Raw genomic sequence first — 15783 nt, forward strand, 5'->3', positions numbered from 1 at the left:
AGTTGATAGTGACAACCATCCCCCAGTAGATTTATTATAATGGGGTTGATAGTGACAACCATCCACCAGTAGATTTATTATAATGGAGTTGATAGTGACAACCATCCCCATCCACCAGTAGATTTATTATAATGGAGTTGATAGTGACAACCATCCACCAGTAGATTTATTATAATGGTGTTGATAGTGACAACCATCCCCATCCAACAGTAGATTTATTATAATGGTGTTGATAGTGACAACCATCCACCAGTAGATTTATTATAATGGTGTTGATAGTGACAACCATCCCCCAGTAGATTTATTATAATGGAGTTGATAGTGACAACCATCCCCATCCACCAGTAGATTTATTATAATGGGTTTGATGGTGACAACCATCCCCAGTAGATTTATTATAATGGAGTTGATAGTGACAACCATCCACCAGTAGATTTATTATAATGGAGTTGATAGTGACAACCATCCCCCAGTAGATTTATTATAATGGAGTTGATAGTGACAACCATCCCCATCCACCAGTAGATTTATTATAATGGGTTTGATGGTGACAACCATCCCCAGTAGATTTATTATAATGGAGTTGATAGTGACAACCATCCCCCAGTAGATTTATTACAATGGTGTTGATAGTGACAACCATCCCCCAGTAGATTTATTATAATGATGTTGATAGTGACAACCATCCCCCAGTAGATTTATTATAATGGGGTTGATAGTGACAACCATCCCCCAGTATATTTATTATAATGGGGTTGATAGTGACAACCATCCCCCAGTAGATTTATTATAATGGAGTTGATAGTGACAACCATCCACCAGTAGATTTATTATAATGGAGTTGATAGTGACAACCATCCCCCAGTAGATTTATTATAATGGGGTTGATAGTGACAACCATCCACCAGTAGATTTATTATAATGGAGTTGATAGTGACAACCATCCCCATCCACCAGTAGATTTATTATAATGGAGTTGATAGTGACAACCATCCACCAGTAGATTTATTATAATGGTGTTGATAGTGACAACCATCCCCATCCAACAGTAGATTTATTATAATGGTGTTGATAGTGACAACCATCCCCCAGTAGATTTATTATAATGGAGTTGATAGTGACAACCATCCCCATCCACCAGTAGATTTATTATAATGGGTTTGATAGTGACAACCATCCACCAGTAGATTTATTATAATGGAGTTGATAGTGACAACCATCCACCAGTAGATTTATTATAATGGTGTTGATAGTGACAACCATCCCCCAGTAGATTTATTATAATGGAGTTGATAGTGACAACCATCCCCATCCACCAGTAGATTTATTATAATGGTGTTGATAGTGACAACCATCCACCAGTAGATTTATTATAATGGGTTTGATAGTGACAACCATCCACCAGTAGATTTATTATAATGGAGTTGATAGTGACAACCATCCCCATCCACCAGTAGATTTATTATAATGGAGTTGATAGTGACAACCATCCACCAGAATATTTATTATAATGGGGTTGATAGTGACAACCATCCACCAGTAGATTTATTATAATGGGTTTGATAGTGATAATCATCCACCAGTAGATTTATTATAATGGTGTTGATAGTGACAACCATCCCCCAGTAGATTTATTATAATGGAGTTGATAGTGACAACCATCCCCCAGTAGATTTATTATAATGGAGTTGATAGTGACAACCATCCCCCAGTAGATTTATTATAATGGTGTTGATAGTGACAACCATCCCCATCCACCAGTAGATTTATTATAATGGTGTTGATAGTGACAACCATCCCCCAGTAGATTTATTATAATGGAGTTGATAGTGACAACCCTCCCCATCCACCAGTAGATTTATTATAATGGGTTTGATAGTGACAATCATCCACCAGTAGATTTATTATAATGGAGTTGATAGTGACAACCATCCACCAGTAGATTTATTGTAATGGTGTTGATAGTGACAACAATCCACCAGTAGATTTATTATAATGGAGTTGATAGTGACAACCATCCCCATCCACCAGTAGATTTATTATAATGGAGTTGATAGTGACAACCATCCACCAGTATATTTATTATAATGGGGTTGATAGTGACAACCATCCACCAGTAGATTTATTATAATGGGTTTGATAGTGACAATCATCCACCAGTAGATTTATTATAATGGTGTTGATAGTGACAACCATCCCCCAGTAGATTTATTATAATGGAGTTGATAGTGACAACCATCCCCCAGTAGATTTATTATAATGGAGTTGATAGTGACAACCATCCCCCAGTAGATTTATTATAATGGTGTTGAGAGTGACAACCATCCACCAGTAGATTTATTATAATGGTGTTGATAGTGACAACCATCCCCCAGTAGATTTATTATAATGGAGTTGATAGTGACAACCATCCCCATCCACCAGTAGATTTATTATAATGGAGTTGATAGTGACAACCATCCACCAGTAGATTTATTATAATGGGGTTGAAAGTGACAACCATCCACCAGTAGATTTATTATAATGGAGTTGATAGTGACAACCATCCCCATCCACCAGTAGATTTATTATAATGGAGTTGATAGTGACAACCATCCACCAGTAGATTTATTATAATGGAGTTGATAGTGACAACCATCCACCAGTAGATTGATTATAATGGAGTTGATAGTGACAACCATCCCCCAGTATATTTATTATAATGGAGTTGATAGTGACAACCATCCACCAGTAGATTTATTATAATGGGTTTGATAGTGACAATCATCCCCATCCACCAGTTGATTTATTATAATGGAGTTGATAGTGACAACCATCCCCCAGTAGATTTATTATAATGGAGTTGATAGTGACAACCATCCCCATCCACCAGTTGATTTATTATAATGGAGTTGATAGTGACAACCATCCCCCAGTAGATGTATTATAATGGAGTTGATAGTGACAACCATCCCCATCCACCAGTTGATTTATTATAATGGAGTTGATAGTGACAACCATCCCCCAGTAGATTTATTATAATGGAGTTGATAGTGACAACCATCCACCAGTAGATTTATTATAATGGAGTTGATAGTGACAATCATCCCCATCCACCAGTTGATTTATTATAATGGAGTTGATAGTGACAACCATCCCCCAGTAGATTGATTATAATGGAGTTGATAGTGACAACCATCCCCCAGTATATTTATTATAATGGAGTTGATAGTGACAACCATCCACCAGTAGATTTATTATAATGGGTTTGATAGTGACAATCATCCCCATCCACCAGTTGATTTATTATAATGGAGTTGATAGTGACAACCATCCCCCAGTAGATTTATTATAATGGAGTTGATAGTGACAACCATCCCCATCCACCAGTTGATTTATTATAATGGAGTTGATAGTGACAACCATCCCCCAGTAGATTTATTATAATGGAGTTGATAGTGACAACCATCCCCATCCACCAGTAGATTTATTATAATGGAGTTGATAGTGACAACCATCCCCATCCACCAGTAGATTTACTATAATGGAGTTGATAGTGACAACCATCCACCAGTAGATTTATTATAATGGAGTTGATAGTGACAACCATCCACCAGTAGATTTATTATAATAAGTTGATAGTGACAACCATCCCCATCCACCAGTAGATTTATTATAATGGAGTTGATAGTGACAACCATCCCCATCCACCAGTAGATTTACTATAATGGAGTTGATAGTGACAACCATCCCCCAGTAGATTTATTATAATGGTGTTGATAGTGACAACCATCCCCATCCACCAGTAGATTTATTATAATGGAGTTGATAGTGACAACCATCCACCAGTAGATTTATTATAATGGTGTTGATAGTGATAACCATCCACCAGTATATTTATTATAATGGTGTTGATAGTGACAACCATCCACCAGTATATTTATTATAATGGAGTTGATAGTGACAACCATCCACCAGTATATTTATTATAATGGAGTTGATAGTGACAACCATCCACCAGTAGATTTATTATAATGGAGTTGATAGTGACAACCATCCACCAGTAGATTTATTATAATGGAGTTGATAGTGACAACCATCCACCAGTATATTTATTATAATGGGGTTGATAGTGACAACCATCCACCAGTATATTTATTATAATGGGGTTGATAGTGACAACCATCCACCAGTAGATTTATTATAATGGTGTTGATAGTGACAACCATCCCCCAGTATATTTATTATAATGGAGTTGATAGTGACAACCATCCCCATCCACCAGTAGATTTATTATAATGGAGTTGATAGTGACAACCATCCCCCAGTAGATTTATTATAATGGAGTTGATAGTGACAACCATCCACCAGTAGATTTATTATAATGGAGTTGATAGTGACAACCATCCCCCAGTATATTTATTATAATGGAGTTGATAGTGACAACCATCCACCAGTAGATTTATTATAATGGGTTTGATAGTGACAATCATCCCCATCCACCAGTTGATTTATTATAATGGAGTTGATAGTGACAACCATCCCCCAGTAGATTTATTATAATGGAGTTGATAGTGACAACCATCCCCATCCACCAGTTGATTTATTATAATGGAGTTGATAGTGACAACCATCCCCAGTAGATTTATTATAATGGAGTTGATAGTGACAACCATCCCCATCCACCAGTTGATTTATTATAATGGAGTTGATAGTGACAACCATCCCCCAGTAGATTTATTATAATGGAGTTGATAGTGACAACCATCCACCAGTAGATTTATTATAATGGAGTTGATAGTGACAATCATCCCCATCCACCAGTTGATTTATTAAGGGCCATTTTCTTGTCCTGCCAAGCATTTCAAATGTAACAAGTACTTTGGGGTGTCAAGGAAAATGTATGGAGTAAAAAGTACACTATTTTATTTTAGGAATGTGGTGAAATAAAAGTAAAAGTAGTCAAAAATATAAATAGTAAAGTAAAGTACAGATACCCCCCAAAACTACTTAAGTAGTACTTTATAGTATTTCTACTTAAGTAGTACTTTCTAGTGTTTCTACTTAAGTAGTACTTTATAGTATTTCTACTTAAGTAGTACTTTAAAGTATTTCTACTTAAGTAGTACTTTAAAGTATTTCTACGTAAGTAGTACTTTATAGTATTGCTACTTTAAGTAGTACTTTAAAGTATTTCTACTCCAGTACTTTACCTCACTTCGTTAATGTATTGTTTAGTGTTGTGTAGTGGCGTTGCATACATGCATATTGTTTTTAAATCAGTTTGCCTCCCACCAAGATGTACATGTTAAAATCACCCCTTGCTCCAAAAATACAATTTCGTGAAAATCATGGTATTATTTTGGTCCTGGTTTCATGAGCAACCACTCAGTACTTACTGGTGTTAATCAGATCTCTTATCTTCTCCTCTTCTTGTTCTTCTTTCGATGTGACAGTCATCTCTCCTTCCTCCTCTTTCACTGCAAAAACTTCATCCTCCTCTTCCTCTTTCACTCTGAAAGCGTCTTCTTCTTGTTTCACTGTAACAGACTCACCCTCTACTTCTTGTTTCACTGTAACAGACTCCTCTTCCTTCTCCTCTTTCACGACAACATTCAGCCACAGAGATTCTTTAGCGGGAGGTGAACAGCATAGTGAACTCATATTCCGGGTTGTCAGCTAACTAACACCGTAGTAAATATTAAATTAAATGGGATAACTAGCTGGACGACAGAAGTGTGTTTAAACTACAGTGGCTGTTATACATGAATGAGTCAATGTTTAGGCGAGCAGGCGACCGAGGTGGTTGACCATTTTTCATTGAAATATAAAACAACGTGGCTGCCGACCTGGGTTGTCATTAGTTACCACAGCCACAAAGAAGGCATTGGCTATGGTAAAAAAAAAATATGAAAACAAACATTTGCTTTTCAGTCTTTTAACTTAAAAGGGCAGGGTTAGGAATGACGTTAGCAGATTTTAAGAAGAGAAGTTGAAGAAATAGGCAAGGTTTTAGTAATAATTATGACTTTGTGACTGTGGTAACTAGTGACAAACGTCGAGCTGTTGGTGAAAGAACCAGTCCAATAAATTACACGTCACTCTGGCAGACTTGCCTGAAAGACATCGCCATCTGCTGACTGGAGTGTATGAAACAGTTGAGCAATTTATTTTATTTTCAGACAAAAAGTTGGACTTTCAAAACAATTGTTTGAATTTTATTTCCAAAATAATATTATATAACGTTATATGAAATGACTGTCCCTGGGTCGAATCCGGGCTGATTGGGAGTCCCATAGGGTCCAGCTTCGTCAGAGGTAGGCCTTCATTGTTAATAAGAATTTGTTCTTAACTGACTTGCCTAGTTTTTTATTTAACCAGGTAGGCCAGTTGAGAACAAAGTTCTCATTTACAAAATGACACCCGGCCATCCCAGTTAAATAAAGCTTCAAATAAACATTCTAAGTGATCATTTGAAAAATGTAGGTTGGGATTCAAATCTGAATCTGTTTAATATAATCCTCTCCCTCTCTCTGACCTTCTTTCCCTCACTATCTATCCCTCTTTCTCTCACTCTGACCCTGTTTCTCTCTCTGACCCTCGATCTCTATACCTCTTTCTCTCTCTCGTCCAGTCTCTGACCCTCTTTCTCTCTGCCACACTCTCTGACCGTCTTTCTCTCTCTGACCCTCTTTCTCTCACTGATCCTCTTTCTCTCTCTCATCCACCAGTATATTTATTATAATGGAGTTGATAGTGACAACCATCCCCATCCACCAGTAGATTTATTATAATGGAGTTGACAGTGACAACCATCCACCAGTAGATTTATTATAATGGGGTTGATAGTGACAACCATCCCCCAGTAGATTTATTATAATGGAGTTGATAGTGACAACCATCCCCATCCACCAGTAGATTTATTATAATGGAGTTGATAGTGACAACCATCCACCAGTAGATTTATTATAATGGAGTTGATAGTGACAACCATCCCCATCCACCAGTTGATGTATTATAATGGAGTTGATAGTGACAACCATCCCCCAGTATATTTATTATAATGGAGTTGATAGTGACAACCATCCACCAGTAGATTTATTATAATGGAGTTGATAGTGACAACCATCCACCAGTAGATTTATTATAATGGAGTTGATAGTGACAACCATCCCCATCCACCAGTAGATTTATTTTAATGGAGTTGATAGTGACAACCATCCCCAAGTAGATTTATTATAATGGGTTTGATAGTGACAACCATCCCCCAGTAGATTTATTATAATGGAGTTGATAGTGACAACCATCCCCCAGTAGATTTATTATAATGGAGTTGATAGTGACAACCATCCCCCAGTAGATTTATTATAATGGGTTTGATGGTGACAACCATCCCCCAGTAGATTTATTATAATGGAGTTGATAGTGACAACCATCCCCCAGTAGATTTATTATAATGGGTTTGATGGTGACAACCATCCCCAGTAGATTTATTATAATGGAGTTGATAGTGACAACCATCCACCAGTAGATTTATTATAATGGAGTTGATAGTGACAACCATCCCCCAGTAGATTTATTATAATGGAGTTGATAGTGACAATCATCCCCATCCACCAGTTGATTTATTATAATGGAGTTGATAGTGACAACCATCCCCCAGTAGATTTATTACAATGGTGTTGATAGTGACAACCATCCCCCAGTAGATTTATTATAATGGAGTTGATAGTGACAACCATCCCCCAGTAGATTTATTATAATGGGGTTGATAGTGACAACCATCCCCCAGTATATTTATTATAATGGGGTTGATAGTGACAACCATCCCCCAGTAGATTTATTATAATGGAGTTGATAGTGACAACCATCCACCAGTAGATTTATTATAATGGAGTTGATAGTGACAACCATCCCCCAGTAGATTTATTATAATGGGGTTGATAGTGACAACCATCCACCAGTAGATTTATTATAATGGAGTTGATAGTGACAACCATCCCCATCCACCAGTAGATTTATTATAATGGAGTTGATAGTGACAACCATCCACCAGTAGATTTATTATAATGGTGTTGATAGTGACAACCATCCCCATCCAACAGTAGATTTATTATAATGGTGTTGATAGTGACAACCATCCCCCAGTAGATTTATTATAATGGAGTTGATAGTGACAACCATCCCCATCCACCAGTAGATTTATTATAATGGGTTTGATAGTGACAACCATCCACCAGTAGATTTATTATAATGGAGTTGATAGTGACAACCATCCACCAGTAGATTTATTATAATGGTGTTGATAGTGACAACCATCCCCCAGTAGATTTATTATAATGGAGTTGATAGTGACAACCATCCCCATCCACCAGTAGATTTATTATAATGGGTTTGATGGTGACAACCATCCCCAGTAGATTTATTATAATGGAGTTGATAGTGACAACCATCCACCAGTAGATTTATTATAATGGAGTTGATAGTGACAACCATCCCCCAGTAGATTTATTATAATGGAGTTGATAGTGACAATCATCCCCATCCACCAGTTGATTTATTATAATGGAGTTGATAGTGACAACCATCCCCCAGTAGATTTATTACAATGGTGTTGATAGTGACAACCATCCCCCAGTAGATTTATTATAATGATGTTGATAGTGACAACCATCCCCCAGTAGATTTATTATAATGGGGTTGATAGTGACAACCATCCCCCAGTATATTTATTATAATGGGGTTGATAGTGACAACCATCCCCCAGTAGATTTATTATAATGGAGTTGATAGTGACAACCATCCACCAGTAGATTTATTATAATGGAGTTGATAGTGACAACCATCCCCCAGTAGATTTATTATAATGGGGTTGATAGTGACAACCATCCACCAGTAGATTTATTATAATGGAGTTGATAGTGACAACCATCCCCATCCACCAGTAGATTTATTATAATGGAGTTGATAGTGACAACCATCCACCAGTAGATTTATTATAATGGTGTTGATAGTGACAACCATCCCCATCCAACAGTAGATTTATTATAATGGTGTTGATAGTGACAACCATCCCCCAGTAGATTTATTATAATGGAGTTGATAGTGACAACCATCCCCATCCACCAGTAGATTTATTATAATGGGTTTGATAGTGACAACCATCCACCAGTAGATTTATTATAATGGAGTTGATAGTGACAACCATCCACCAGTAGATTTATTATAATGGTGTTGATAGTGACAACCATCCCCCAGTAGATTTATTATAATGGAGTTGATAGTGACAACCATCCCCATCCACCAGTAGATTTATTATAATGGTGTTGATAGTGACAACCATCCACCAGTAGATTTATTATAATGGGTTTGATAGTGACAACCATCCACCAGTAGATTTATTATAATGGAGTTGATAGTGACAACCATCCCCATCCACCAGTAGATTTATTATAATGGAGTTGATAGTGACAACCATCCACCAGAATATTTATTATAATGGGGTTGATAGTGACAACCATCCACCAGTAGATTTATTATAATGGGTTTGATAGTGATAATCATCCACCAGTAGATTTATTATAATGGTGTTGATAGTGACAACCATCCCCCAGTAGATTTATTATAATGGAGTTGATAGTGACAACCATCCCCCAGTAGATTTATTATAATGGAGTTGATAGTGACAACCATCCCCCAGTAGATTTATTATAATGGTGTTGATAGTGACAACCATCCCCATCCACCAGTAGATTTATTATAATGGTGTTGATAGTGACAACCATCCCCCAGTAGATTTATTATAATGGAGTTGATAGTGACAACCCTCCCCATCCACCAGTAGATTTATTATAATGGGTTTGATAGTGACAATCATCCACCAGTAGATTTATTATAATGGAGTTGATAGTGACAACCATCCACCAGTAGATTTATTGTAATGGTGTTGATAGTGACAACAATCCACCAGTAGATTTATTATAATGGAGTTGATAGTGACAACCATCCCCATCCACCAGTAGATTTATTATAATGGAGTTGATAGTGACAACCATCCACCAGTATATTTATTATAATGGGGTTGATAGTGACAACCATCCACCAGTAGATTTATTATAATGGGTTTGATAGTGACAATCATCCACCAGTAGATTTATTATAATGGTGTTGATAGTGACAACCATCCCCCAGTAGATTTATTATAATGGAGTTGATAGTGACAACCATCCCCCAGTAGATTTATTATAATGGAGTTGATAGTGACAACCATCCCCCAGTAGATTTATTATAATGGTGTTGAGAGTGACAACCATCCACCAGTAGATTTATTATAATGGTGTTGATAGTGACAACCATCCCCCAGTAGATTTATTATAATGGAGTTGATAGTGACAACCATCCCCATCCACCAGTAGATTTATTATAATGGAGTTGATAGTGACAACCATCCACCAGTAGATTTATTATAATGGGGTTGAAAGTGACAACCATCCACCAGTAGATTTATTATAATGGAGTTGATAGTGACAACCATCCCCATCCACCAGTAGATTTATTATAATGGAGTTGATAGTGACAACCATCCACCAGTAGATTTATTATAATGGAGTTGATAGTGACAACCATCCACCAGTAGATTGATTATAATGGAGTTGATAGTGACAACCATCCCCCAGTATATTTATTATAATGGAGTTGATAGTGACAACCATCCACCAGTAGATTTATTATAATGGGTTTGATAGTGACAATCATCCCCATCCACCAGTTGATTTATTATAATGGAGTTGATAGTGACAACCATCCCCCAGTAGATTTATTATAATGGAGTTGATAGTGACAACCATCCCCATCCACCAGTTGATTTATTATAATGGAGTTGATAGTGACAACCATCCCCCAGTAGATGTATTATAATGGAGTTGATAGTGACAACCATCCCCATCCACCAGTTGATTTATTATAATGGAGTTGATAGTGACAACCATCCCCCAGTAGATTTATTATAATGGAGTTGATAGTGACAACCATCCACCAGTAGATTTATTATAATGGAGTTGATAGTGACAATCATCCCCATCCACCAGTTGATTTATTATAATGGAGTTGATAGTGACAACCATCCCCCAGTAGATTGATTATAATGGAGTTGATAGTGACAACCATCCCCCAGTATATTTATTATAATGGAGTTGATAGTGACAACCATCCACCAGTAGATTTATTATAATGGGTTTGATAGTGACAATCATCCCCATCCACCAGTTGATTTATTATAATGGAGTTGATAGTGACAACCATCCCCCAGTAGATTTATTATAATGGAGTTGATAGTGACAACCATCCCCATCCACCAGTTGATTTATTATAATGGAGTTGATAGTGACAACCATCCCCCAGTAGATTTATTATAATGGAGTTGATAGTGACAACCATCCCCATCCACCAGTAGATTTATTATAATGGAGTTGATAGTGACAACCATCCCCATCCACCAGTAGATTTACTATAATGGAGTTGATAGTGACAACCATCCACCAGTAGATTTATTATAATGGAGTTGATAGTGACAACCATCCACCAGTAGATTTATTATAATAAGTTGATAGTGACAACCATCCCCATCCACCAGTAGATTTATTATAATGGAGTTGATAGTGACAACCATCCCCATCCACCAGTAGATTTACTATAATGGAGTTGATAGTGACAACCATCCCCCAGTAGATTTATTATAATGGTGTTGATAGTGACAACCATCCCCATCCACCAGTAGATTTATTATAATTGAGTTGATAGTGACAACCATCCACCAGTAGATTTATTATAATGGTGTTGATAGTGATAACCATCCACCAGTATATTTATTATAATGGTGTTGATAGTGACAACCATCCACCAGTATATTTATTATAATGGAGTTGATAGTGACAACCATCCACCAGTATATTTATTATAATGGAGTTGATAGTGACAACCATCCACCAGTAGATTTATTATAATGGAGTTGATAGTGACAACCATCCACCAGTAGATTTATTATAATGGAGTTGATAGTGACAACCATCCACCAGTATATTTATTATAATGGGGTTGATAGTGACAACCATCCACCAGTATATTTATTATAATGGGGTTGATAGTGACAACCATCCACCAGTAGATTTATTATAATGGTGTTGATAGTGACAACCATCCCCCAGTATATTTATTATAATGGAGTTGATAGTGACAACCATCCCCATCCACCAGTAGATTTATTATAATGGAGTTGATAGTGACAACCATCCCCCAGTAGATTTATTATAATGGAGTTGATAGTGACAACCATCCACCAGTAGATTTATTATAATGGAGTTGATAGTGACAACCATCCCCCAGTATATTTATTATAATGGAGTTGATAGTGACAACCATCCACCAGTAGATTTATTATAATGGGTTTGATAGTGACAATCATCCCCATCCACCAGTTGATTTATTATAATGGAGTTGATAGTGACAACCATCCCCCAGTAGATTTATTATAATGGAGTTGATAGTGACAACCATCCCCATCCACCAGTTGATTTATTATAATGGAGTTGATAGTGACAACCATCCCCAGTAGATTTATTATAATGGAGTTGATAGTGACAACCATCCCCATCCACCAGTTGATTTATTATAATGGAGTTGATAGTGACAACCATCCCCCAGTAGATTTATTATAATGGAGTTGATAGTGACAACCATCCACCAGTAGATTTATTATAATGGAGTTGATAGTGACAACCATCCACCAGTAGATTTATTATAATGGAGTTGATAGTGACAACCATCCCCATCCACCAGTAGATTTATTATAATGGAGTTGATAGTGACAACCATCCCCATCCACCAGTAGATTTACTATAATGGAGTTGATAGTGACAACCATCCACCAGTAGATTTATTATAATGGAGTTGATAGTGACAACCATCCACCAGTAGATTTATTATAATAAGTTGATAGTGACAACCATCCCCATCCACCAGTAGATTTACTATAATGGAGTTGATAGTGACAACCATCCCCCAGTAGATTTATTATAATGGTGTTGATAGTGACAACCATCCCCATCCACCAGTAGATTTATTATAATGGAGTTGATAGTGACAACCATCCACCAGTAGATTTATTATAATGGTGTTGATAGTGACAACCATCCCCCAGTATATTTATTATAATGGAGTTGATAGTGACAACCATCCCCATCCACCAGTATATTTATTGTAATGGAGTTGATAGTGACAACCATCCCCCAGTAGATTTATTATAATGGAGTTGATAGTGACAACCATCCACCAGTAGATTTATTATAATGGAGTTGATAGTGACAACCATCCACCAGTAGATTTATTATAATGGAGTTGATAGTGACAACCATCCCCATCCACCAGTAGATTTATTATAATGGAGTTGATAGTGACAACCATCCCCATCCACCAGTAGATTTACTATAATGGAGTTGATAGTGACAACCATCCACCAGTAGATTTATTATAATGGAGTTGATAGTGACAACCATCCACCAGTAGATTTATTATAATAAGTTGATAGTGACAACCATCCCCATCCACCAGTAGATTTATTATAATGGAGTTGATAGTGACAACCATCCCCATCCACCAGTAGATTTACTATAATGGAGTTGATAGTGACAACCATCCCCCAGTAGATTTATTATAATGGTGTTGATAGTGACAACCATCCCCATCCACCAGTAGATTTATTATAATGGGGTTGATAGTGACAACCATCCACCAGTATATTTATTATAATGGAGTTGATAGTGACAACCATCCACCAGTAGATTTATTATAATGGAGTTGATAGTGACAACCATCCACCAGTAGATTTATTATAATGGAGTTGATAGTGACAACCATCCACCAGTATATTTATTATAATGGGGTTGATAGTGACAACCATCCACCAGTATATTTATTATAATGGGGTTGATAGTGACAACCATCCACCAGTAGATGTATTATAATGGAGTTGATAGTGACCACCATCCCCCAGTAGATTTATTATAATGGAGTTGATAGTGACAACCATCCACCAGTAGATTTATTATAATAGTGTTGATAGTGACAACCATCCCCCAGTATATTTATTATAATGGAGTTGATAGTGACAACCATCCCCATCCACCAGTAGATTTATTATAATGGAGTTGATAGTGACAACCATCCCCCAGTAGATTTATTATAATGGTGTTGATAGTGACAACCATCCCCATCCACCAGTAGATTTATTATAATGGTGTTGATAGTGACAACCATCCCCCAGTAGATTTACTATAATGGAGTTGATAGTGACAACCATCCACCAGTAGATTTATTATAATGGTGTTGATAGTGACAACCATCCCCATCCACCAGTAGATTTATTATAATGGTGTTGATAGTGACAACCATCCCCCAGTAGATTTATTATAATGGAGTTGATAGTGACAACCATCCCCATCCACCAGTAGATTTATTATAATGGAGTTGATAGTGACAACCATCCCCCAGTAGATTTATTATAATGGTGTTGATAGTGACAACCATCCCCCAGTAGATTTATTATAATGGAGTTGATAGTGACAACCATCCACCAGTAGATTTATTATAATGGAGTTGATAGTGACAACCATCCACCAGTAGATTTATTATAATGGAGTTGATAGTGACAACCATCCCCCAGTAGATTTATTATAATGGTGTTGATAGTGACAACCATCCCCCAGTAGATTTATTATAATGGTGTTGATAGTGACAATCATCCCCATCCACCAGTTGATTTATTATAATGGAGTTGATAGTGACAACCATCCACCAGTAGATTTATTATAATGGAGTTGATAGTGACAACCATCCCCCAGTAGATTTATTATAATGGTGTTGATAGTGACAACCATCCACCAGTAGATTTATTATAATGGAGTTGATAGTGACAACCATCCCCCAGTAGATTTATTATAATGGTGTTGATAGTGACAACCATCCCCCAGTAGATTTATTATAATGGAGTTGATAGTGACAACCATCCACCAGTAGATTTATTATAATGGAGTTGATAGTGACAACCATCCACCAGTAGATTTATTATAATGGAGTTGATAGTGACAACCATCCCACAGTAGATTTATTATAATGGTGTTGATAGTGACAATCATCCCCATCCACCAGTTGATTTATTATAATGGAGTTGATAGTGACAACCATCCACCAGTAGATTTATTATAATGGAGTTGATAGTGACAACCATCCCCCAGTAGATTTATTATAATGGTGTTGATAGTGACAACCATCCACCAGTAGATTTATTATAATGGAGTTGATAGTGACAACCATCCACCAGTAGATTTATTATAATGGAGTTGATAGTGACAACCATCCCCCAGTATATTTATTATAATGGTGTTGATAGTGACAATCATCCCCATCCACCAGTTGATTTATTATAATGGAGTTGATAGTGACAACCATCCCCCCTAAATGTTACAGCTTCTAGGATCTCCAAAACATGATATTTATTGTCCGCTGGGTTCGCTGGTGTACAGCCAGAGAACACAATAATTCCCACATACATCACAGTTATAAGGCTTCTCTCCTGTGTATTTTCTCCGGTGTTGCTTTAGGCTGCTTGATGAAACAAATCTGTTCCCAAGGTCGGAGCAGTGGTATGGTTCTCTGGAATGCGTGTGGTGTGTTCTCTGGTGTAAAATCAGTTCACTCGAGGCAGTAAAACCAATCACAGCCATTGGTTCTCTCTCTCGTGTGAATTCCTTG

Source organism: Oncorhynchus mykiss, chromosome 13, assembly GCF_057628025.1.
Source record: "Oncorhynchus mykiss isolate SJ-2025 chromosome 13, ASM5762802v1, whole genome shotgun sequence".
Classification (NCBI taxonomy): Eukaryota; Metazoa; Chordata; class Actinopteri; order Salmoniformes; family Salmonidae; genus Oncorhynchus; species Oncorhynchus mykiss.